This window comes from Triticum urartu, chromosome 5, assembly GCF_003073215.2.
Source record: "Triticum urartu cultivar G1812 chromosome 5, Tu2.1, whole genome shotgun sequence".
In the NCBI taxonomy this organism is placed as follows: Eukaryota; Viridiplantae; Streptophyta; class Magnoliopsida; order Poales; family Poaceae; genus Triticum; species Triticum urartu.
Window position 1 is genome coordinate 390138029 of NC_053026.1, and position 22201 is coordinate 390160229.

At 46.7% G+C, this 22201-nt stretch overlaps 1 pseudogene; it reads right to left on the minus strand.

Moving 5' to 3' along the window:
* Positions 1–10669: 10669 nt before the first annotated feature.
* Positions 10670–12360, minus strand: LOC125556059 (annotated as a pseudogene).
* Between the last annotated feature and the right edge of the window lie 9841 nt (positions 12361–22201).

Genomic DNA, 22201 nt, shown 5'->3' on the forward strand with positions numbered 1-22201 from the left:
CTAGACTTTTGTTAAGCATCTTGTGTGCATCCCTGCCATGTATTTTGTTGTCATGTTTGGGTGCTGTAGCATGTTCATTTCATTGCATTTAGATGCCTACTTGTTGTAAATCGCAGACCGGTGTCATTTTTGAATCGCTTGTCATTTCCAAACCGTAACTCTGATTCCGGCGTTCTTTATATCGTTTTCAAGCGATTTCATCTCATCTTTCCAGTGGCACACTTGGATTTCCAAGTTGAGTCTAGGTTCATGCATTTCCTGTCATATCTTTCATTGTGCATCCCGCATGGCATCCCGCATAGCATATCATCTTTGCATTGTGTTGTTTGAGTTTGCACGTGGTTGATTGTATCCTTATTGCTTGTTTGTCTTGTTTGGTTAGAGCCGGGAGACGAGTTCGCTAACGAGGAGCCCGTTGAGTTTGCTTTTGAGAATCCAGTCAACTCTGACAACTGTGCAGGCAAGATGATCATACCCTCGAAATCACTACTATCTTTGCTATGCTAGTTTGCTCTCTCTTTTGCTATGCCATTGCTACGATGCCTACCACTTGCTTGCAAGCCTCCCAAATTGCCATGTCAAACCTCTAACCCACCATTGTCCTAGCAAACCGTTGATTGGCTATGTTACCGCTTTGCTCAGCCCCTCTTATAGTGTTGCTAGTTGCAGGTGAAGATCGGAGGCCGTTCCTTGTTGGAACATTTATTTACTTGTTGGGATATCATTATATTTCTATGTTATCTTAATGCATCTATATACTTGGTAAAGGGTGGAAGGCTCGGCCTCTCGCCTAGTGTTTTGTTCCACTCTTGCCGCCCTAGTTTCCGTCATATCGGTGTTATGTTCCCGGATTTTGCGTTCCTTACGCGGTTGGGTTATAATGGGAACCCCTTGATAGTTCGCCTTGATTAAAGCTTTTCCAGCAATGCCCAACCTTGGTTTTACCATTTGCAACCTAGCCTTTTCTTTCCCTTGGGTTCTGCAGACTCAAGGGTCATCTTATTTTAACCCCCCGGGCCAGTGCTCCTCTAAGTGTTGGTCCAAACTAGAGCCCCTTGCAGCGCCACCTCGGGGAGACTCGTGGGCTGGTTTTAGCTGTACGGATTTCTTATCTGAGTGTGCCCTGAGAAAGAGATATGTGCAGCTCCTATCGGGATTTGTCGGCACATTCGGGCGGTGTTGCTGGTCTTGTTTTAACCTGTCAAAGTGTCTTGAGTTACCGAGATACCGAGTCTGACCGGAACGTCTTGGGAGGAGGTCTATTCCTTCGTTGACCGTGAGAGCTTGTCATGGGCTAAGTTGGGACTCCCTTGCAGGGATTGAACTTTCGAAAGCCGTGCACGCGGTTATGGGCAGATGGGAATTTGTTAATGTCCGGTTGTAGATAACTTGAACCTTAATTAAATTAAAATGAATCAACCGAGTGTGTTACCGTGATGGCCTCTTCTCGGCGGAGTCCGGGAAGTGGACACGGTGTTGGAGTAATGTTTGCGCAGGTAGCTCCCTAGTTTCTCGCTCGCGCTTTGCTTCCTCTTCTCGCTCTCTTTTGCGAATAAGTTAGCCACCATACTTGCTAGTCGCTGGCTGCAGCTCCACTCATTTTTTTACCTTGTCATTCCTATAAGCTTAAATAGTTTTGATCGCGAGGGTGCGAGATTGCTGAGTCCCTGTAGCTCACAGATTACTATATCACTAGATGCAGGGCCTGATGATTCCGCTCCAGGAGACGCGTGTGAGCTCAAGTGGGAGTTCGACGAAGACTCTCAACGTTACTATGTTTCCTTTCCCGATGATCAGTAGTGGTGCCCAGTTGGGGGTGATTGGGACCGTGTCGCATGTTGGGTTCTCTTTTATTTTGGCGCCGTAGTCGGGCCTTGAGTGTATGGTTGATGTAATGTTATTTATGTACCTGATTGACGTGGCGAGTGTAAGCCAACTATGTTATCTCCCCTTTTATTATTATATTACATGGGATTTTTGTGAAGATTGCCTAACTTGCGACATATGCCTTCAATGCGATTATATCTCTAAGTCGTGCCTCGACACGTGGGAGCTATAGTCGCATCGAGGGTGTTACAAAGCACGAATCTTTGGGATATCTTGAGCACTCCGGAACAATTGAATAGCGAGAAAAGAGGAGCACCGGCATGAGAAGGTGTTTGAAACGAGGAAAGAATATGATCAACAAAGATTGAATTGGATTCACCGGAGAAGAAAAAGAATGAAGAATGATTAACTTGAGACTCCGTTAGCATCTTCATGAGCAACACCGGGTAAGAACATTGACGGAAAGAAATGGAGAGACTCCCCATCAATAAAATGGATACTTGATGAAGAAATCTGAGTCCTTGAAGAAAAAGGGGTGGGTGGGTGGGAAAAACAAAGGCAACTTGGAACGAATGAAGCAAACACCGTTGAGAAGAACTTATAATTGATCTTGGTAATGTTGAAATGATCGGATCCACTTGAAAAGAAACATGCTGGTGAAAAGGATTGAGATGACAATCTCGATTATCAAGAAGGATTGGTATTCACATCAGAGTATGAGAACATAGCTTAGGAAAGGTATGGGATCAACATTTGACTTTGAAGCAACTCGAATACCACAACTCAAAACAAAACAAAGGATTGGCTTGCAAAATAAGCCGGAACAAACATATGATAGAGATTTCGTCCAAAGTTTTTGTGGTGGGGCCTACACGGGCTCGATCATACAGCACCATCATGTACAAGGCAGTGCACATGACATACGAAGCGTCCCCGAGTCAGCATAGCCAGGGACTCTTTAAGACACAACGAGACCACTATAAAACCAACCGTGAATAGGCGGACCACTAGACGTCGAACCCCAATTTCATATCATATATCTCTTGAAAAGATATCCTAAGAGCTACTTGAATTCCCACTTATAAACTCCTGAAACTTTCCGGTTATGCAATCAGGTGTTGGGGATACAGGGGAAGCATAATATCTCACCCAAAACTAACAAATCCTACATCCAGCTGTATCCATCCTTCAACACATAACCAAGAAACCTTCAGAAATCATCTACCTCAACCTTCGAAAAGCATCCTTTATACAAGTTATGGCAATACTCCCGAACTCCCACCCCAGTACTGGGTGGCGTCGAGGTTATCTCACCACCAACTGCATAAAAGAGATTTTCGATGTCGGCGGAACTAAACTCAGGTATTCCAGAACTGCAACGATAAGATTGTGACGACAACACCTCGGAGCTCAACTCCCCGGGACACTGCCACAACCCCTAAATGTCAGGAGGCACCAAGAACAATGTTCTCGTCACAAAACCATCGGAATGATTCCAAGATACCCGCGTGATTCTAAATATTTTTTTAGTGAAATTTGAGAAGAGAAGAGTCAAAACTCTACGTTAGGATGCCTCACCAGAGCGATGAAGGGACTAGGGAGTAAAAAGAATTCCTAAACTCTCTGATATATATAATCCTAAATGACTCAAAACATTTCTAGACTCAATATCGCCAGCGATTCGATCAAGCAGGGGGCTCCTAAGGTCGGGGAAGGCTCTGATACCAACTTGTAACGCCCTCGATGCGGCTATATCTCCCACGTGTCGAAGCACGACTTAGAGGCATAACCGCATTGAAAGCAATGTCACAAGTGAGGTAATCTTCACACAACCCATGTAATACATAAGGGAAAGAGATACATAGCTGGCTTACAATCGCCACTTCACACAAATACATGAATAAAGCATTACATCAACCAGATACAATCAAGGTCCGACTACGGAACCAAAATAAAAGAAGACTACCCCAAATGCTACACAGATCCCCGATCGACCCCAACTGGGCTCCACTACTGATCAACTTGAAATGGAACAACAAAACGAACACGAACTTCATCGAGCTCCTCCTTAAGCTCGGTTGCCTCACCTGCTCGGTAACATCGGCACCTGCAAACTGGTTTTGGAAGTATCTGTGAGCCACGGGGACTCAGCAATCTCACACCCTCGCGATCAAGACTATTTAAGCTTATAGGTAGGGTAAAAGTATGAGGTGGAGCTGCAGCAAGCGACTAGCATATATGGTGGCTAACATATTCGCAAAAGAGAGCGAGAAGAGAAGGCAAAAGCACGGTCGAACAACTATGATCAAGAAGTGATCCTAGAGCAACCTACGTCAAACATTACTCCAACACCGTGTTCACTTCCCGGACTCCACCGGAAAGAGACCATCACGGTTACACACGCGGTTGATATATTTTAATTAAGGTCAACTTCAGGTTTTCTACAATTGGACATTAACAAATTCCCATCTGCCCATAACCGCGTGCACGGCTTTCGAAAGTTCATAGCCCTGAAGGGGTGTCCCAACTTAGCCCATCACAAGCTCTCACGGTCAACGAAGGATATTCCTTCTAGCGGGAAGACCCGATCAGACTCGGAATCCCAGTTACAAGACATTTTGACAATGGTAAAACAAGACCAGCAAAGCCACCCGAATGTGCCGACAAATCCCGATAGGAGCTGCACATATCTCTTTCTCAGGGCACACCGGATTGTCCAAGGTTCCGATAGGCCAGCCCAGAGTTGCCCCTGGTGGCCACCGGCAGCTGACAGGTTGGACCAACACACAGAGGAGCACTGGCCCGGGGGTTTAAATAAAGATGACCCTTGAGTCTGCAGAACCCAAGGGAAAGAAAAGGCTAGGTGGCGAATGGTAAAACCAATGTTGGGCCTTGCTGGAGGAGTTTTATTCAAGGCGAATTGTCAAGGGGTTCCCATTATAACCCAACCGCGTAAGGAACGCAAAATCCGGGAACATAACACCGATATGATGGAAACTAGGGTGGCAAGAGTGGAACAAAACACCAGGCATAAGGCCGAGCCTTCCACCCTTTACCAAGTATATAGATGCATTAATTAGAGGTATTGTGATATCCCAACAAGTAAACATTTTCCAACAAGGAACAACATCTCCATGTTTCAACAAGGAACAAACTTCAATCTTCACCTGCAACTAGCAACGCTATAAGAGGGGCTGAGCAAAGCGGTAACATAGCCAAACAACGGTTTGCTAGGACAAGGTGGGTTAGAGGCTTGGTTCAACAATATAGGAGGCATGATAAGCAAGTGGTCGGTATCGCGGCATATGCATAGCAAAAGAGCGAGCAACTAGCAAGCAAAGATAGAAGTGATTTCGAGGGTATGGTCATCTTGCCTGAAATCCCGCAAGGAAGAAGAACGAGTCCATGAAGAAGTCAAAGGGACGTAGATGAACGGGTCCTCACAAACACGACGTTACCGGAACCAACCCGAAGAAGCAACAGTGGAAAGAAGCACACAACATAGTAAACAACCAACACATGAACATGGTATGATATGCGGGATGCGGTATGTGATGCATATGCATGATTTGGAAAGGAATGATTGAACCTGGCCTCAACTTGGAAATCCAAGAGTGCCACTGGAAAGGTGAGGTGATTTCGGTTAAATCGATATAAAGATCACCGGAATCGGATGCACGGTTTGGAAATGGCAAGCAAAACAAGTATGGCACCGGTCTGCGATAAATAGCAAGTAGCCATCTAAATGCATCAAGTTAAATATGCTACAGCACTCAAACATGGCAACAAAATACATGGTAGGAATACACTCAAGAAGATTAACAAAAGATGAACACTGAGCTACGGCTAAATCATCCATTAACTGGTTCAAACAAGCATGGTAAAAGAGCAAATGATAATAGGTTTCACACTTGGTGAAATTAACACAAGTCTGGAATTTATCATCGGGAAGCACACTTTAGAGCATGAAAACTACATGCTATAGGAACTTAACATGGCAAAGCAAGGCATGACATGAAGCTACTCAAAGCACTTAACAAAAGTCCCTTAGTGACCTTGAGCCAAAAGGGATCAGAAAATATAATTGCAAGCATGTGAACATGGCAAAAACATAAGCAGATTCAGACTTAGTGAAAAACTGGAGCATGCAAAACAGTTAACGATTAGGCATGTTTACGAGCTCGATGCACTCACTACAGAGCATGGCATGACAAACTAAGCATACACCCATCAAGAAGACATGGCATAGAAGCTAGACATGGCAAGAACAACATCATAGCATGCACGGATCAATAGCAACATCCTCGGCAAAATCGCTAAACATGTCAACAATCTGCCAGGATTCACGATATAGCAAAAGTAGAGCTCGATTGACTCAAGGTAGGGTGCTCCATAAATGCAAACAAAGACATGGATGGATAGAGCACCACAATGTTAAAAAATCATCCTTAATGATCATCCTCAAAAGAGGCACGTATCACTAGGAAACAACATGAACATATGGCATAACGACAAAATCAGGACAAGGACTTAGTGAAAAACTAAGTCCCTGAAATCAGCATTACCGATTACGCTACTTTGCAAGCTTGTGATAGTCACCACACATATCACAAAAATACATGGCAAGCACCTTTGTAAAGATGGCATGGCATATAACAAAACACATGAAGAGCTCAGGGTCATAGCATGCACACATAAATCATGGCAAAAATGACAAAATGCCATTTGCTAAAACAGATCTGACAAATTACTCACATAGCCCTCTTCCAACAGCATTTCGGGCATCAAGATGAGCTCAAATGAAAATGATGCAATGAGATGAAATGATGTACTCGTCGAGACGAACATTTTGATATGCTACACGCACGAATCGGGGCAACGGTGACAGAGTTATGATGCGATGAGAAGTGCACAAAAATTACTGAGATCTGGGGACTTAGCCATATCACCTCGCGGAAAAAGTCAACCCGAGACGAGATGGAGCGGGGCGGAGGGATCCGGGTCGCGGGACGGAGTGTTTGGATCGGGCACCCGGTGGATCTCGTCCACCCCCGACGAGAACTCACCGGAGTTGGCCGGAGGGACGCCGGAGACGGAGAAGGAGGTGCGGGGGCTCGCCGGAGTTTCCCCGGGCAGCGGATCCGGCGACCCAAGGCGGCGGCGCAGCTGAGGTCCGGCGGCGGAGACGGGCGGCGGCGAGGTCACGTGGTGGAGGCGGCGGCCGGCGGCGAGCGCAGCAGCGAGGAGGCGTAGCGGCGACGGGGCGGCGCGCGGTGGAGTCGGCGGCGGCGCGGGGAAGGCGCTCAGGTGGCGGCGGTCGGGCCAGGCGCGGGGCACGTGGTCGGGCCGGGCGGGCCGGCCGTGGGCCCGCAGGGCCGCGGCGGCGCGGGGGAGAGAGAGGACGCGCGGCAAGGTGACGTGGAGGGCGTCGGTTGGTTGCGGCGGCGGGGTGAGCGACGTGGCGCGACACCATTGGACGAAGGGACGTGGCTGGCGGACATGTCCGACGCGGAGATGTATGTCCGGTGGCGCGAGGACGAAGGGATCTAGGGTTAGGGGCGAAATAGACCCGGGGTTGAAATGGAGGGATGTATTTTTAGAGGTAGAGGGAGCTAGGAGAGTCCAAATGAGGTGCGATTTTCGGCCACGCGATCGTGATCGAACGACCGAGATGATGGAGGAGGTTTAGGTGTGGTTTGGGCCAAATTGGAAGGGTGTTGGGCTGCAACACGCACGAGGCCTTTACTGTCCCTCGGTTAACCGTTGGAGTATCAAACGAAGTCCAAATGGCACGAAACTTGACAGGCGGTCTACCGGTGGTAAACCAAGGCCGCATGACAAGTCTCGGTCCAATCCGAAAACGTTTAACACCCGCACACGAAAAGAGGTAGAAAGAGACACCGGGTGACATAGGAGCGCCGGATTGCAAAACGGACAACGGGGAAAATGCTCGAATGCATGAGACGAACATGTATGCAAAAGAAATGCACATGATGACATGATATGCAATGCATGACACGCAAGCAAAGATAAGGCAACAACAGCGAATAACTGGAGGACACCTGGCACATCGGTCTCGGGGCGTTACATGTGATCCCTCCACACTCCTTGAAACTTGTTCGAGTGTTGCCCTTGCACAAGCCTAGTATAAAGAGACTTGATCAAAAACTTGTCGGAAGCAGGATGGAGACAAACCATGGGATCTTTAGTCCACAAGAGCAAAGGAAAAGTGTAAGAAATATGCCCAAGAGGTAATCATGTGATGATGTTATTTTCATATGTATTCATGAATTATTTGTATTGTCCTTCGGCATCATCACCAATATGTATCAATAAGTATGATGATTGTTCTAATGGTCCCTAGTTGATAAGGTTACTCATTTGCTTACTATGTTTCATAAGTCATGGGCATAGAAATACCAACCGACAGTATGGACTCATGGATGGGGTTCACTGAGTCGGACAGATCCCCATTGAAATGCAACAAGATATTGTCATTTGTTTGTCTTAGTCACATTATATGCCATGTTCTACACCTGACATCCTCGCTTGTTCTTGGGATGAGGATTGACTGACTTATGGTCTATCAAACGCTACTCCATAACTACATAGTTATTAAGTTACCTTTCGGGCTATACATGGTTGGTCGAGATCGGATTCGACCCTCCGACTTGGTTTTGATATTCAATGGGCCCTCCTGAGTGATCAATTTCGGAAAGCATAGTCATGCGATTTGTGTTAAGTGTTAGCCTAGTTCAGAAATCTGTATCATAGCTAGAGAGAGGTTGAGTTGCCAACAAGGGTGAGAAGTACTCATCTTGAGCTTGACAACACATACAAGGAGGCAAAAGAAATAATGCATATGACACATTGTCAAGGTTCATCAATATGACTTTGTGCACACTTGGAAGTTGGCACGTTCTGCTAGGAGACGCAACCAGTTATCGACTCAGACCGTGTCCATGTATATGTGAACCTATTGGGTTTCACACTTAAGAGACACGAACCCACTCGGATTGGATCCGAGTGGAATTGGGTGTAGAGTCCTAATGGACCTCAAGTGTTGAGCACATCCCAGGCGTTTATAGAAGTGGAGGGCGAGACCTTGGAAAAAGTTCGACAATCCCATGAGCTAGCCGTCAAAACTTCCATGCCCACGTCATGGGATCATATCTAATAGTCCATCACCCGACACTCCTTCCTACACGTGCGAATACCTTGGAGGCATTGCACCTATGATGCTAGGATGAACCATTCGGGGGCGCCATAAGGAAATGTTTGAGGGATTTGCGAGGAGGAGACAACAAGCGCGCATGCCAACTCTCCTCCCATTCTCATGACTGCATGTATAATGATAAAACCAGATCCCGTGATCTATCTTCCAGGTGGATCAACGACAAGAGGATCATCAACTAGGAAATACTTGGCTTTAAGCAACTCTCCCTAGATAGAGCCGAGGGCATCATGGTAAATATCTTACCCCCACTTCATAATAAGGCATTTGTTCATGATGGAGGTGTTAATGATGCCCAACCCCTCAAGATTCTTAGTTTTGCACATAAGCTTCCATTTAATCATCATATACTTCATCCTATTATCAACAGAGTTTCAAAAGAAAGCACTGCGATGTTTGTTGAATCTTGAGTGACCTCGAGAGCCAGTAGAAGCCCACGGTGCACATGGGAAGACTGAAAAGGCAAGAGTTAATAAAGGCTCACTTAACACCCCCCCCCCCCCCCCACCCGGTATTATAGGTACCCCTCCAGAGGGCCTCAAGTTTTGCTCAATACGAATGAAATTTGCTGCTTTAAGCTTTATCAACAATAGGGGTACAAAAGAAACATATATGGGAAGGAGCCGAGCTTACAATTCAAATGATTAGCTACACGATTTTGTTTAGCAGCGGGCAACCCATAACGATCGATTTGCTTGTGCTGAGGTTAATCTTGAGACTAGACATGGCCTAGAGAAGGATAAAATTAAGGTTTGCAAGGTGCGTATCGTGTTTCTCAATGAGAATAATGATGTCATCGTTCCCATTCAAGGCCCCATTTGGAGTTATACATCGACGATACTAGGCTGAATTATGAATCGGCCATGTGGATTAGTCCATGGATTATTTATATCTTTATTTTTTCCACCCTCACATTCACACTTGTCACAGTGAAGTAACTTCAGCAGTAACATCGAGTCCAACTCAGCAAATTTGATTATGTGCCAATGAGTTAATGAGGAGAGATGTAGTTGTAGTAATTTAGCTAGTTACTGGAACATCACATGTGCCAATGCAATATGAGTCTATAACCTAATAAATGAAGCTTTGCATGTTACCACGCTTATGTTACTACCCACTACTGTATGAAGATAGTAACATAGTCTAAGGATATGTGTATGTTATTATTATATGTTACTCTTCATTATGGCTAGTCTCAAAGCTCCGTTTGAAGTTTTGAAACTCGGTGCCTGTTTCTCTCTTCTATCGTAATGAAAAGGCAGCGCTCCGGCCGGTTGCTCGAAAACAAACATGCATGTTGATGCTCATGTGCACTTTTAAGGAATAGCTTCGTCGATGATCACTCAATCATGAGAATAAATTCCACATTTAATTGGTTATTTTATTCAATAAAATATTGTTATGGGCATATACAATCTAGTCGACTTAGGAATTGCTATTCCTCAGTAATAACTATCTGATAAAGGCCTTCTCACCAATTTATATTTGCACGAATCTTGATTCTACATCACATAGTTCTTGTGGATGACATAGAAATAATTATTTCTCAGTCACATGAGATGATGAGAAAGACCAGAACCAATAACAAATCCGCAGAATCATCCGATATACGTAACCAGATACCAAAGTTCCATGTTGACATTGATCTTTATTCGCACAAAACATCACACCTAGCTATTTTACAATAGGTTTCCGGACTTGCTACATTGCTCATATTTCTTCATTGCACATAACTACTTGCCACCAACGTGTGCCTGCTAGCCTTGTCTGTCGGCTGCCCAGACAGCTCGCTAATCATCTCCTCCACCATTTTCCACGACGAACCACCTGCGGACATGGCGTGTTGTGCCTGCCCCGCCAGAACCGCCGCGTTCTTCACCGCCGACACCCTTGTCTCCCCTAACATTATCTCCCTCACCGCCCTCGAAACCTCCTCACCCTTGACCAACCCTCCGGTAGACCTGACCCTGACACCGACCTTAAGTTCATCAACAACCAGCTTCGCGTTGAGAGGTTGGTCAAACATCATTGGCCACACCGCCAATGGCACGCCGGCGCACATGCTCTCCAGCACCGAGTTCCATCCGCAGTGGCTTAGGAATCCTCTCACGCAGTCGTGCTGGAGGATGGCCGGTTGGTCCACCCACCCTCCCGTTACCATGCCCCTTCCTTGGACGCGCTCGTGGAATCCTATGCCGAGGTCAGAACTATCGTCCCGCACGGCCCACAGGAAGTTCACCTCTGCCTCTTCCAGCCCTCGCGCCACCTCCTTGAGCTGCTCGTCCGACACCGCCAACAGCGTCCCGAGCGCGACGAAGAGCACGGACTGGCCGGCGGCTGCCTTCTCGTCCAGCCACCGCAGCCATGAGGGCTTGGAGTTATGGACTTCGCCGACGACGGTGGAAGAAGGTTGCCGGGCTAGGCACAAGGGGCCGATGGGCCAGGCCCTGGGCCCGACGTGCCGGTCCCAGTGATCGATGTAGCTGCTCTCGAGGTGGTGGAAGGTGTTCATGATCACGCCGCGGCTCCCGGCGACCGCCATCGCCATCTTTGCGTCGAGGACTATCGCCGGCAGGGGCAGCGGGGGGATATCGGCCAGCAGGAACTGGACGTGAGGGAACTCCGGCACCGTGTAGGTGCCCGTGGCGCCGCCTGTAGCGTCGCACTGCGGAGGCCCACATCCTGGCTTGTCGCGCACGAACGCCTCTCGCATCACGTGCGCGAACGCGGATGTTCCCAGGAACGACAGCCTCGGGACACCGAGCGCGCCGGCCGACTCTCCGGCCCAGTACAGGAACCCGTCGGCGACGAGCAGGCTGGCGGCGGGACGCATGGCCGCGAGCGCCTCCTCGAAGCGCGGCCGCAGCCCCGTCGTGGCCTCTGCGAAGGCGGCGAAGGAGGACGCCGACGCAATACCCTCGACGTTCTCCGCACCCTGCGAAGCGCGGCCGTCCCCGTCCGGGAACGGGAGCTCGACCACGTCGACGTCGTCGGGCAGAGCGGCACGTACGAAGGCCGCGTTGCCCGGGGTGGTGAAGAAGGTCACGGTGGCGAGGCGCCGGCGTAGTAGGAGGTGCGCCAGGTGGGTGAGCGGGACGGTGTGGCCTCTCGCCATGAACGGGAAGATGGCAACGTGAGGGAGCTCACGGCCGGCATCATCACATGGAAGGGCAGCAGTAGGAGCCATGCTTCTCTGCTTTGCTTCAGCGCCTTGGAATGGGTGTGGTGGTCTGTACCGACTACACTATTATATCAGTCCGCTGTATACATAGAGGAGGGAGAACCCGCAAATTGTCACCCCACTGTCATCAAAATAAGGGCGTCTTTGACCAAACCAGCAAATTTGACCCTCATAGCTGGCAAACTTCGCTGAATTACGAACGGTTTCTATAGCAAGTTTAGTTGTAGTGGGGTGACAATTTGTTGACAAATATGGTATTTCGCGGTAGAGAAGACATTTAGAAAAAATGCCAACATTCACCAGTTAGCATTATCGAAATTTAATTGCTCAACCATCTTTTTCAGACCTTAAATTCTTAAATATGAGAAGTTAAAATATGTGGAGCTAATGGAACTCTCAAACTTAACTCCTCAAATGAACTAGACCCCACATGAAAGTATCTCCTCCTCTTCCTCTTCTTCCTACATTCTTCTTCTTTCCATGAAGTAAACACCGACTTCTCGTTACTAGATGATGTCCATGAGCTAGCTCAGACCTAAAATTGATGCTCCCAAAAAGTAATTTAATAAAGGCTCACTTTGAGTGGTAGTCGAGAAAGTAGGCAAAATTCATCCTCCAGGAGTCCAGGTCCATGTCTTGGCCGCTTCTGAATTTGAATGGGCTCTTCCCCTCATCCTTCTCCGAGTGGCGGGATGGTGGGGTCTGTAATGCAAGGATTCACAAAAAAAACGATAGGAGACATTGGCCACCTTCCTTTGCAAGTTTTCTTCATTTAGGCAAAAAATTCCTAGGTGCTCCTTCGTACATGGTGTAGCTTTAGTCTGGCCGGGGACGAGGGGAGGAGTGCCGCCAGGCTAGGACAAGGAAAAGGAGGGTTGCCATGGTCGGAGATGATAAAGACAAAAAAGTGAAGACATTTTTTTGTCGGTTTCTTCCCAGAATCTCATCGGAATTTGTCGGCCGAAAGTTGGCGGGGCTAAAAAGATGTTGGCCGGTATGTGGGGTGGTCACCAGAGGCAAGAAACACAATGGGGTGGTGCCGGCATGGAGTCGGCCAAGCAAGATAGAAAGGCGGGCGCGTGAGGGAAAGGGAATCTTTTGCTAAAAGTTACCCTTAGCTGCTGAAAAAATAGCAGTTAAAACATTAGTGGTTCGACTAGCTATAATTGAACTCCTCAAAATCGATTTCTTCTGAACAATTAAGTATTTTTGAAGGTTCAATTAGGATGCCCTTGCATGTGGTGTTCACAACAACAAACAACCCATTGTCTTTGAAACTCTCAAGGTGAAATAGTTAGCACATTCTACACTAAGATCCCAGTTGATCATGTTTCCTCCTTTCCTTGTCAGCAGCACGGGTCCACCCCGCCTCCGATGGCCTTTGGGCTATGGAGGTGAGGACTACCTCGCTCCCCAACCCCCTGTCAGTGGGAGGGACCCTGCAGTGATGAATGCGCAGAGGCTTATGGCATTTGGGTACAACCGCCAGAAAACAGTTGCGTGGGGTATGTTTAACCAGTTTGGCTGGCGTGTGAATAGCAGATTACATAGGTGAGCTATGTAATCTTGTTGCTGACATTTAGGTCGTGTACTGCCGTAAACCTTATGGTATTTGGGACTTGGGTGTATGTTTAATTAATAAAGTGGTTGTGTGTATTGCTTGATGCAGAGGCAGGGATTTTCCCTCTTTTCAGAGAAAGAAAAGAAAAGGACGATTGTCTTCATTGACGATATTTGTTGCTCTGGTGCGCTTGTCCTATAGGGCCTTAGCGTGACAACTTTCTGATTATCTACTACAACATGGTTTGCTCGACTTTGGTGAAGGTGGGGCAATGGTGACGACGCCCCTTCGGCTCGTCTTTGTGCTTGTAGTCGTTGTTAGGTGGTCCAAGGGCCTGGTGTAACTCCGGTGTTCTTTGTTGTACTAAACATGATTGAGTATGAATAGATAAGAAGTTTCTAAAAAGTCTCTGCACTATGTTTGATTGATGAAAGTTCCTTCTTCCAAAGAAAGAAAACTAGTAATAGTTTGCTAACTTAAGCACAAACGTTAGGCTGGTTATAGTGGGGAGTAATTTATACTAGTGCCATGCATATGACATTCGTCTAAGTTACTATCTTCAAAGTATAAAGTAATATAATAGTAGTGTCATAGATGATATCATTTATTAACTCGTAGACTCATCTTGTCTTGTGAAGCGCTATGCTACAGTAATATATTATGTTACTACTTCTCATTAACTATCTACCACATAAGCAAAACAAATTTGAAGTGTGTTATGTTACTTACTCCCACTATGACACTATCCCTTATATTTGACGGAGCACTCGTACTCTCGTAGCCGCCGCATAGCTATCTTGACATTATGAGAAACTTGTACATCATTGTTTTATTACCCACTGGATTTAAATACAAGGGCCGCTGTCTTGTCGTCATTAGTTGACAATGTGTTGCACTGATTGCGCGTATGCCCTGGACGACGGAGGCTGTGACACAGAACGATTTGATATCATACTTACTCCTACAACGCTGCAGCAGCGTGGAGCCGAAGGGCACTGAATTAGCCTGTACCGAGGCCGTCGTCGTCCTGAAACTTTTTTTCGAAATGAAGGCAAAAGAATTGCCTCATCAATTAATTAAGAAAAAGAGAATCGCCTAATTAATGTACGGGAAACCGGGTTAAAACCGATACAATCAGATCATAATTGGGTTACTCACCAATCATGACCCCACGGGCACACGTGCAACCCGCCAAACCTTTCTAACACACAATAACTCCTCATGCTTGTACACCACAATTTTAAACCCGGCAATAACATCCCAACAAAAGATAGTGAGCCACGCCGAAACCACAATGACGACCCAAACCGTGAGGATGAGCCGAGGGACCGGGAATCATCCATTAAGCAGCTGCGGGCGTCTTACCTATGGCGCCACTCTTTTTGCCTTTGCACCTTAGTGACTTCTCCTTCACTATACCAGTCCGAGAGCAATCACTCATCTTGTATTTGCCCTTGAATGTCGTTCCCGTCAGGAGGCAAGCAATCGCCCTTCCAGTTCCAGGGCTAATAGCATGCACGCTAGCGAGCAAGTCACAAAACTCTTTTGCAAAAAGAGCATTGAGATTATCCGTCGGCGGGGGTGGAATGGGTGCAGAAGCCACATGTGAGCGCGCAGGCGAGTTCACCTCACTCGACTCACATGTCAAGGTTATATGTTGCAATCAAGTTTCAGGACGACCACGTGTGTCGTCCTGAAACTTGATTGCAACATATAACCTCTGTTCATTTTTATAAAATGTTTTAAACATTCAGACACTGTTTAAAATAGTACAAAGCAAGCTGTTTGAAACGTCTTATAAAAATAAACGGAAGGAGTAATTGTCACTGAATTGTTTACCTGCTGCACCGAGCAGGTCGATCCACCATGCACTGATCCATGACATTACCACAGCGTCAGCATCGTGGGTGCAATTCTTTGGCTCACGAGCTTGCTGCTTTGGCCAGAAGACAATGTGACCAACAGATGATTGCCGACGTCCCCACGAGCCTCCGCTCCTTACGCAATCGAAGTGTAGTGTGCCTCTTGAGTGATTTGTTATTACTGTTGTACTAAAAAATATAGCATCACAAAGATTTTCTTGGTTTGGAAATCAAGTACTCCCTCTCTTTTAGTTTATAAGGCTCAATTCAAAAAATTGTAATTTGCAAAATTATTCAATCAATGCGCTCATTTTTCTCTAAAAAATGTGTTTACCAACGTATTAATTACAATGCATGCATGTGTGACCAAAAACTTATGTACATACATTGATGAATTTTCTCTTGCCTGCAACAATTTAATGCACCTTGAAATTTGAATACATTGGAGTATGTGATAGAAAGCAATAAAATTGAGACAAAATGGAAAAGTGAAAATTTTGAGATGAGTCGGCTGATTGTAATGAGGAGTATCATATACTAGTATCATCCATATGATATTAGTGTATGATACTATATCCGTAATGCAAAGTATCATATGTTGGTATCATAGAGTATTATATTTATTGTCATGCATGACACAAAGTAGCACATCATTTAATATGATATGCTATCATGATATGATACTCAAGCATCTATTTCTTCATTTAATTCTATGCCATCTTATCAAAATTGCTTAGTTGGTATGCATGATACTACCTATGATACTACCATAAGGTTGGTCGTAACGGCGAGTATCATATACTAGTGTCATGCATATGATACTAGTGTCTGATACTACATCCATAGTGCATAGTATCATAAGTTAGTACTATCATATCTAACTTCATTTATTGACATGCATGACACATAGTAGCACACCATTTAATATGATACGGTATCATGATATGATACTCAATCTTCTATTTCTTCATTTAATTCTATGCCATCTTATTAGATTTGTCTAGTTGGCATGCATGATACTACCTATGATACTACCATTACGATCATTACAAAAGATCTCCTCTTAAAAAATACTCCCTCCTTTCCGGTTTATACGGCTTATCTCAAAATTTTAGGGTCTGTTTGGTTCCCAGCCACACTTTGCCACACCTAACCTTAGGCAAGTTTGACCAAGTTAGGTAAGTGTTTGGTTCTAGCCACACGTAAGGCAAGATTTTTTTATGAGTAGTGAACCCCACATGTCATAGACATAAAAAGTCTGTCAAGATTCCCTTAGGCAAGCCAAAATGTGGCTAACAATTTGAGCAACTCAACTAAGGCAAGTGTGGCAAGTGTGGCAAAAATTATGTGGCAATATATGGCAAAGATAGTCACAATACAAACAGCCCCTTAGTTTTTCCATTTTATAAGGCTCAATTTGGTTGGTCTCCATCACATGTTCAGACTTCAAGGTGCATTAAATCATTGCATGCAAGTATTAAGAGAAAACTGACCAATGCATGCACTTTATGCATGCATGCATTGCAATTAATGCATTCGTAAACATAATTTTTTGAGGAAAACAAAAGCATTAATTAAGTGCTTTTGCAAACTACAAAAAATATTCCACCATTCATTATCTACCTTGGTTAGTGAGAATTTTGAATTGAGACTTATAAACCGGAAAGAAGGGAGTATTGAGAAAACTTTTATTAGTCAGACCATTTATCCAATCAACGATCATGGGATCTTAAATTGTTAGTTTATAGTCACTTAGTAGTTATAGGCAGATTACAGTCATTTTTTGGAAGGAATGCCAATTACGTATGCTTTTAGTCGTTCATGAGGAATTCAACCCAGGTGATTAGGGTGTACATTGACTCCCCTAACCAAGTGAGCTAACTTACTGTTCAAAAATAATCACCTGTTGCCATTTTATAATAACTAGGTTGCCGCATGACTGAATATTACTCTCCATGAATGCAGGGTGTCTCCAGGAGTTCGGTCCCGGTGCAAAGTGGAAAATGAGGCTCCAAAATTTGGAAAAATAAATGACTAAAGAACTAATATAACCGAACTTTAGTTTGAAGAAGATGCTATCTTCATGATCTTAGATGCGTGACAGTTCAAACAACTAGGCAACTATTGTCCCCCAACCAATTCGATGCAAAGTAAATATTTTTTTCTTAAAAAGGGGTTAAAACCCCGGCCTCTACATCAATCGATACATGCGGCCATTTTTATTTATTATTTCATCAAGGTCTAACAAAAACATACATCAAACCATCCGAAGTCACCACTCACACCTATAAAACTCGATAATGTGAAGTGCCGTGACGCCCGGATAATTAAGCTACAGTAACCCTCTGCTAATGATACCACGCCACTTCGATTACTGTTGATTAAACTCGCGTTGATTCAAAACTGCTTCGAATTTCAAATTTAAAATAAAGTCAAACGGGAAAAGTCTTCAAAAGTCAAAACAAAAATGTTCTAAATGTAGCAAGTAGTTCATAATAAATATTGGAGGAGAAATCACACTCTTATAAAGTAGTCAAATGCATAATAATAAATACAATAGTGGTAAAACTATTAATTAAATACTCGTAAATTAATAAACAAATACAAACTACTTTCTAAAATGTGCTAAATTGTTTGTGGCACTGGAATATTTAGTAAAACTAATTCAAGGACTATTGTTGTATTTTATTTAAACTAAAATATATTAAGGTTAGAAGAAAGGAAAATAAAAAACAAAAGCAAACAAAAAAAGAACAAAAGACCAACTGCCCCCCTCGCTGGGCCGTGAGGCCCAGCTGGCCAAGAGGCCACCAGGCCGGCCCCCCCCCCCCCCCCCCCCCCCCCCCCCCCCCCCCCCCCCCCCCCCCCCCCCCCCCCGTGACCTAACTATTGCACCTCACACACCCCCCACAATCCCCACTCTCCCTCGTTCCCTCTCCGCGTCGTCACCCACGACACACACACACACACGCAGACGCACAGAGGAGGGGCGCCCCCTATTCGATCCCTTCCACCTGGCACCCCACGCCTGAGGACTGCCATCGCTCCACTGGGGCTGCAGCCAACCGGCGATGAGCACCGCCACCCCCGGCCTCCTCCGCACCTCTCCTGTCCCTCGCGCGATGCCCTCCTGGAGCCGCGGCCGCTCCCCGTCCCCGGCGATGCGTCCCCGACTCCTCCCCGAGCCCCGCTGCCTCGAACCCTACACCCTCCCTGTGAGCGCCCTCTTCTCCTTCGCACGACCACGTCGATGCACGCCGTCCGCGTCCTCCCGTTGCCGCGCCCGGTGCCCCGCTCAGTGCACGACCTGGTCGCGCCCTCGCGCGCGCACGTCCACCCGAGGCGCGCCTCTCTCCCAACTAGCTATCGTTGTCGCACCGTGTCACTGCTCACCCTGCCTGCTGCCATGGCCGCGTCCTCCTGTCGCCCCGTCGCCGCGCACCTTGGCCACCGTCCGCGCCCGGACGCGCCCTCGCAACGTGCTCGCCGCGCCCGGTTGCGTGTGTCGCGCGCCCCTCGCACATCCAAGCCTAGCATCCGATCGTGCCTCTTCCCCCTGCTCCTTGTTACGAACTGCGGCTGTTGCTGCTGCGTTGCGTCGCTGCCGCCGGCAGCTCGTCCCAGCCGCGCCCGCCTTTGGTCGCCACCGCTCCGCCCACGCCTACCACTGCCCTTGCCGCTCGGCTCCGCCCACCACCGCTCCGCGTTGAGCGCCGCGGCCGCCAACTGTTGCGTCGTCTCTCCCCTGCACCCGTGCGTCGCCTCGTTTCCCTCCCTCCGGTCGGACGAACCCGCCTCGCCGTGTTCTCGCCCATGTCCCCTCAGGTGGTCGGCGTCGCCGTGCCTGTGGCTGGCACCCAGCCCCGTATTGACCTGGGCGGGCCAGCGCCCGTAACCCGCCTATGCCCGCTAGGCCGATAGGCCAATGACATGAGGGGCCCATGCCCTAGAACGTTTATTAAAAAAAGAAAATAATAACAAAAGAAAAATAAGAATAAATAAAATTTTAAAAATTAATTAAGTAAGTAATTAACTTAATTAATTATGTTTAATTAACCTAATTAACTAACTAACCTAATCAACTAATGTTAATTAATTAAATAGCCTATGACATGTAGGACCCACGCGTCAGTTTGACCAAGTCAATTGATTGTTGACTGCTGACATCATGATGACGTTAGCGAACACTTTTCTGAATAATGTTGATTTAAAATAATTAAATAAATTCTAAAAATGATTAAATCTTTTAAAAATTAATATAAAATAAACAGTAGCTCGGATGGGAAAACTTTGTACATGAAAGTTGCTCAGAACGACGAGACGAATCCGGATACGCAGCCCATTCGTCCGCCACACATCCCTAGCATAGCAGGCACACAATTTTCCCCCTCCGATTCATCTGTCCAAAAATGCGAAACACCAGGGATATTTTCCCGGATGTTTCCCCCCTTCACCGGTATCACCTCATATCATGTTAGGGCACACCTAGCACTGTTACCTGTCATGCCATGCATCGATATGCATTTGTTTGCGTTGTATTCATTGTTTCTTCCCCCTCTTCTCTCCGATAGACTACGAGACTGACGCCGCTGCTGGTGCCCCGATCGACTACGTTGTTGACGACCCCTCCTTCTTGCCAGAGCAACCAAGCAAGCCCCCCCTTGATCACCAGATATCGCCTATTCTTCTCTCTACTGCTTGCATTAGAGTAGTGTAGCATGTTACTACTTTTCGTTAATCCTATTCTGATGCATAGTCTGTCATTGTTGCTACAGTTGTTGATACCTTACGTGCAATCCTAAATGCTTAGTATAGAATGCTAGTTTCTCATTAGTGGCCCTACATTCTTGCCTGTCTGTCGTGCTATACTATCGGGCCGTGATCACTAGCAAGGTGATCACGGGTATATACCTATATACATATACATGATACATGTGATGACTAAAGACGGGTCGGCTCGTGGAGTACCCGCGAGTGATTCACGGATTGGGGGCTGAAAGGACCTTTGTCCCGACGGCCCTCTGGGTGGATCTTTGTGGCGGAGCGACAGGGCAGGTTGAGCCCACCCAGGAGAGAGGTGGGCCTGGCCCTGATCGGCGTTCGCGGTTACTTCAAAATAACACGCTTAACGAGATCTTGGTATTTGATCTGAGTCTGGCCACTGGCCTATACGCACTAACCAACTACACGGGGACAGTTATGGGCACTCGATGTCGTGGTATCATCCGAAGCCTTTGTGACGTCAGCGACTGAGCGGTGCGCGCTGGGTTGGACCACGTAACGCAACTTGCTTTGTAATGGAGGTTGCTAGGTCTGCTCACTGGCCGCGTACGCAACGTGCAGGTGTGCAATGGGCGATGGGCCCAGACCCATGCGCCATAGGATTTAGACCGGCGTGCTGACCTCTCTGTTGTGCCTAGGTAGGGCTGCGACGTGTTGATCTTCCGAGGTCGGGCATGACCCAGAAAAGTGTGTCCGGACAAAGGGGATCGAGCATGCTGGGAAATGTGGTGCACCCCTGCAGGGAGGTTGATCTATTCGAATAGCCGTGTCCCTCGATAAAAGGACGACCCAGATTTGTACCTTGACCTTATGACAACTAGAACCAGATACTTAATAAAACACACCCTTCCATGTGCCAGATACAACCGGTGATCGCTCTCTCACAGGGCGACGAGGGGAGGATCACCGGGTAGGGTTATGCTATGCGATGTTACTTGGTTAACTTACCATCTACTCTCTTCTCCTGCTTCAAGATGGAGGCTGCCAGAAGCGTAGTCTTCGATAGGACTAGCTATCCCCCTCTTATTCTAGCATTCTACAGTTCAGTCCACATATACTACCCATTTCATTGATACCAATGCATATGTAGTAGCTCCTTGCTTGCGAGTACTTTGGATGAGTACTCACGGTTGTTTTGCTCCCCCTTTTCTTCTTTCTATCCCCGGTTGTTGCGACCAGACGTTGCAGTCCAGGAGCCAGACGCCACTGTCGATGACGACTGTACTACTTGGAGGTGCCTACTACTACGTGCAGGCCGCTGACGACGACCAGGAGTAGTTTAGGACGATCCCAGGAAGGAGGCCTGCGCCTCTTTCGATCTGTATCCCAGTTTGTGCTAGCCTTCTTAAGGCAAACTTATTTAACTTATGTCTGTACTCAGATATTGTTGCTTCCGCTGACTTGTCTATGATCGAGCTATTGTATTCGAGCCCTCGAGGCCCCTGGCTTGTAATATGATGCTTGTATGACTTATTTTATCTTTAGAGTTGTATTGTGATATCTTCCCGTGAGTCCCTGATCCTGATCGTACACGTTTGCGTGTATGATTAGTGTACGATTGAATCGGGGGCGTCACAAGTTGGTATCAGAGCTGACTGCCTATAGGAATCCCCCTTCCACACTCCTTGGCCGAAGTTGAGTCTAGTCAATGAAAACTGTTTTACTAACATGGCTGTGCGGCCTATGGGCCCACGTCGCCATTTGGTGGTATTATGATCTTTTATTCCTCGTCTATACTCTGGGACTCTGATCTT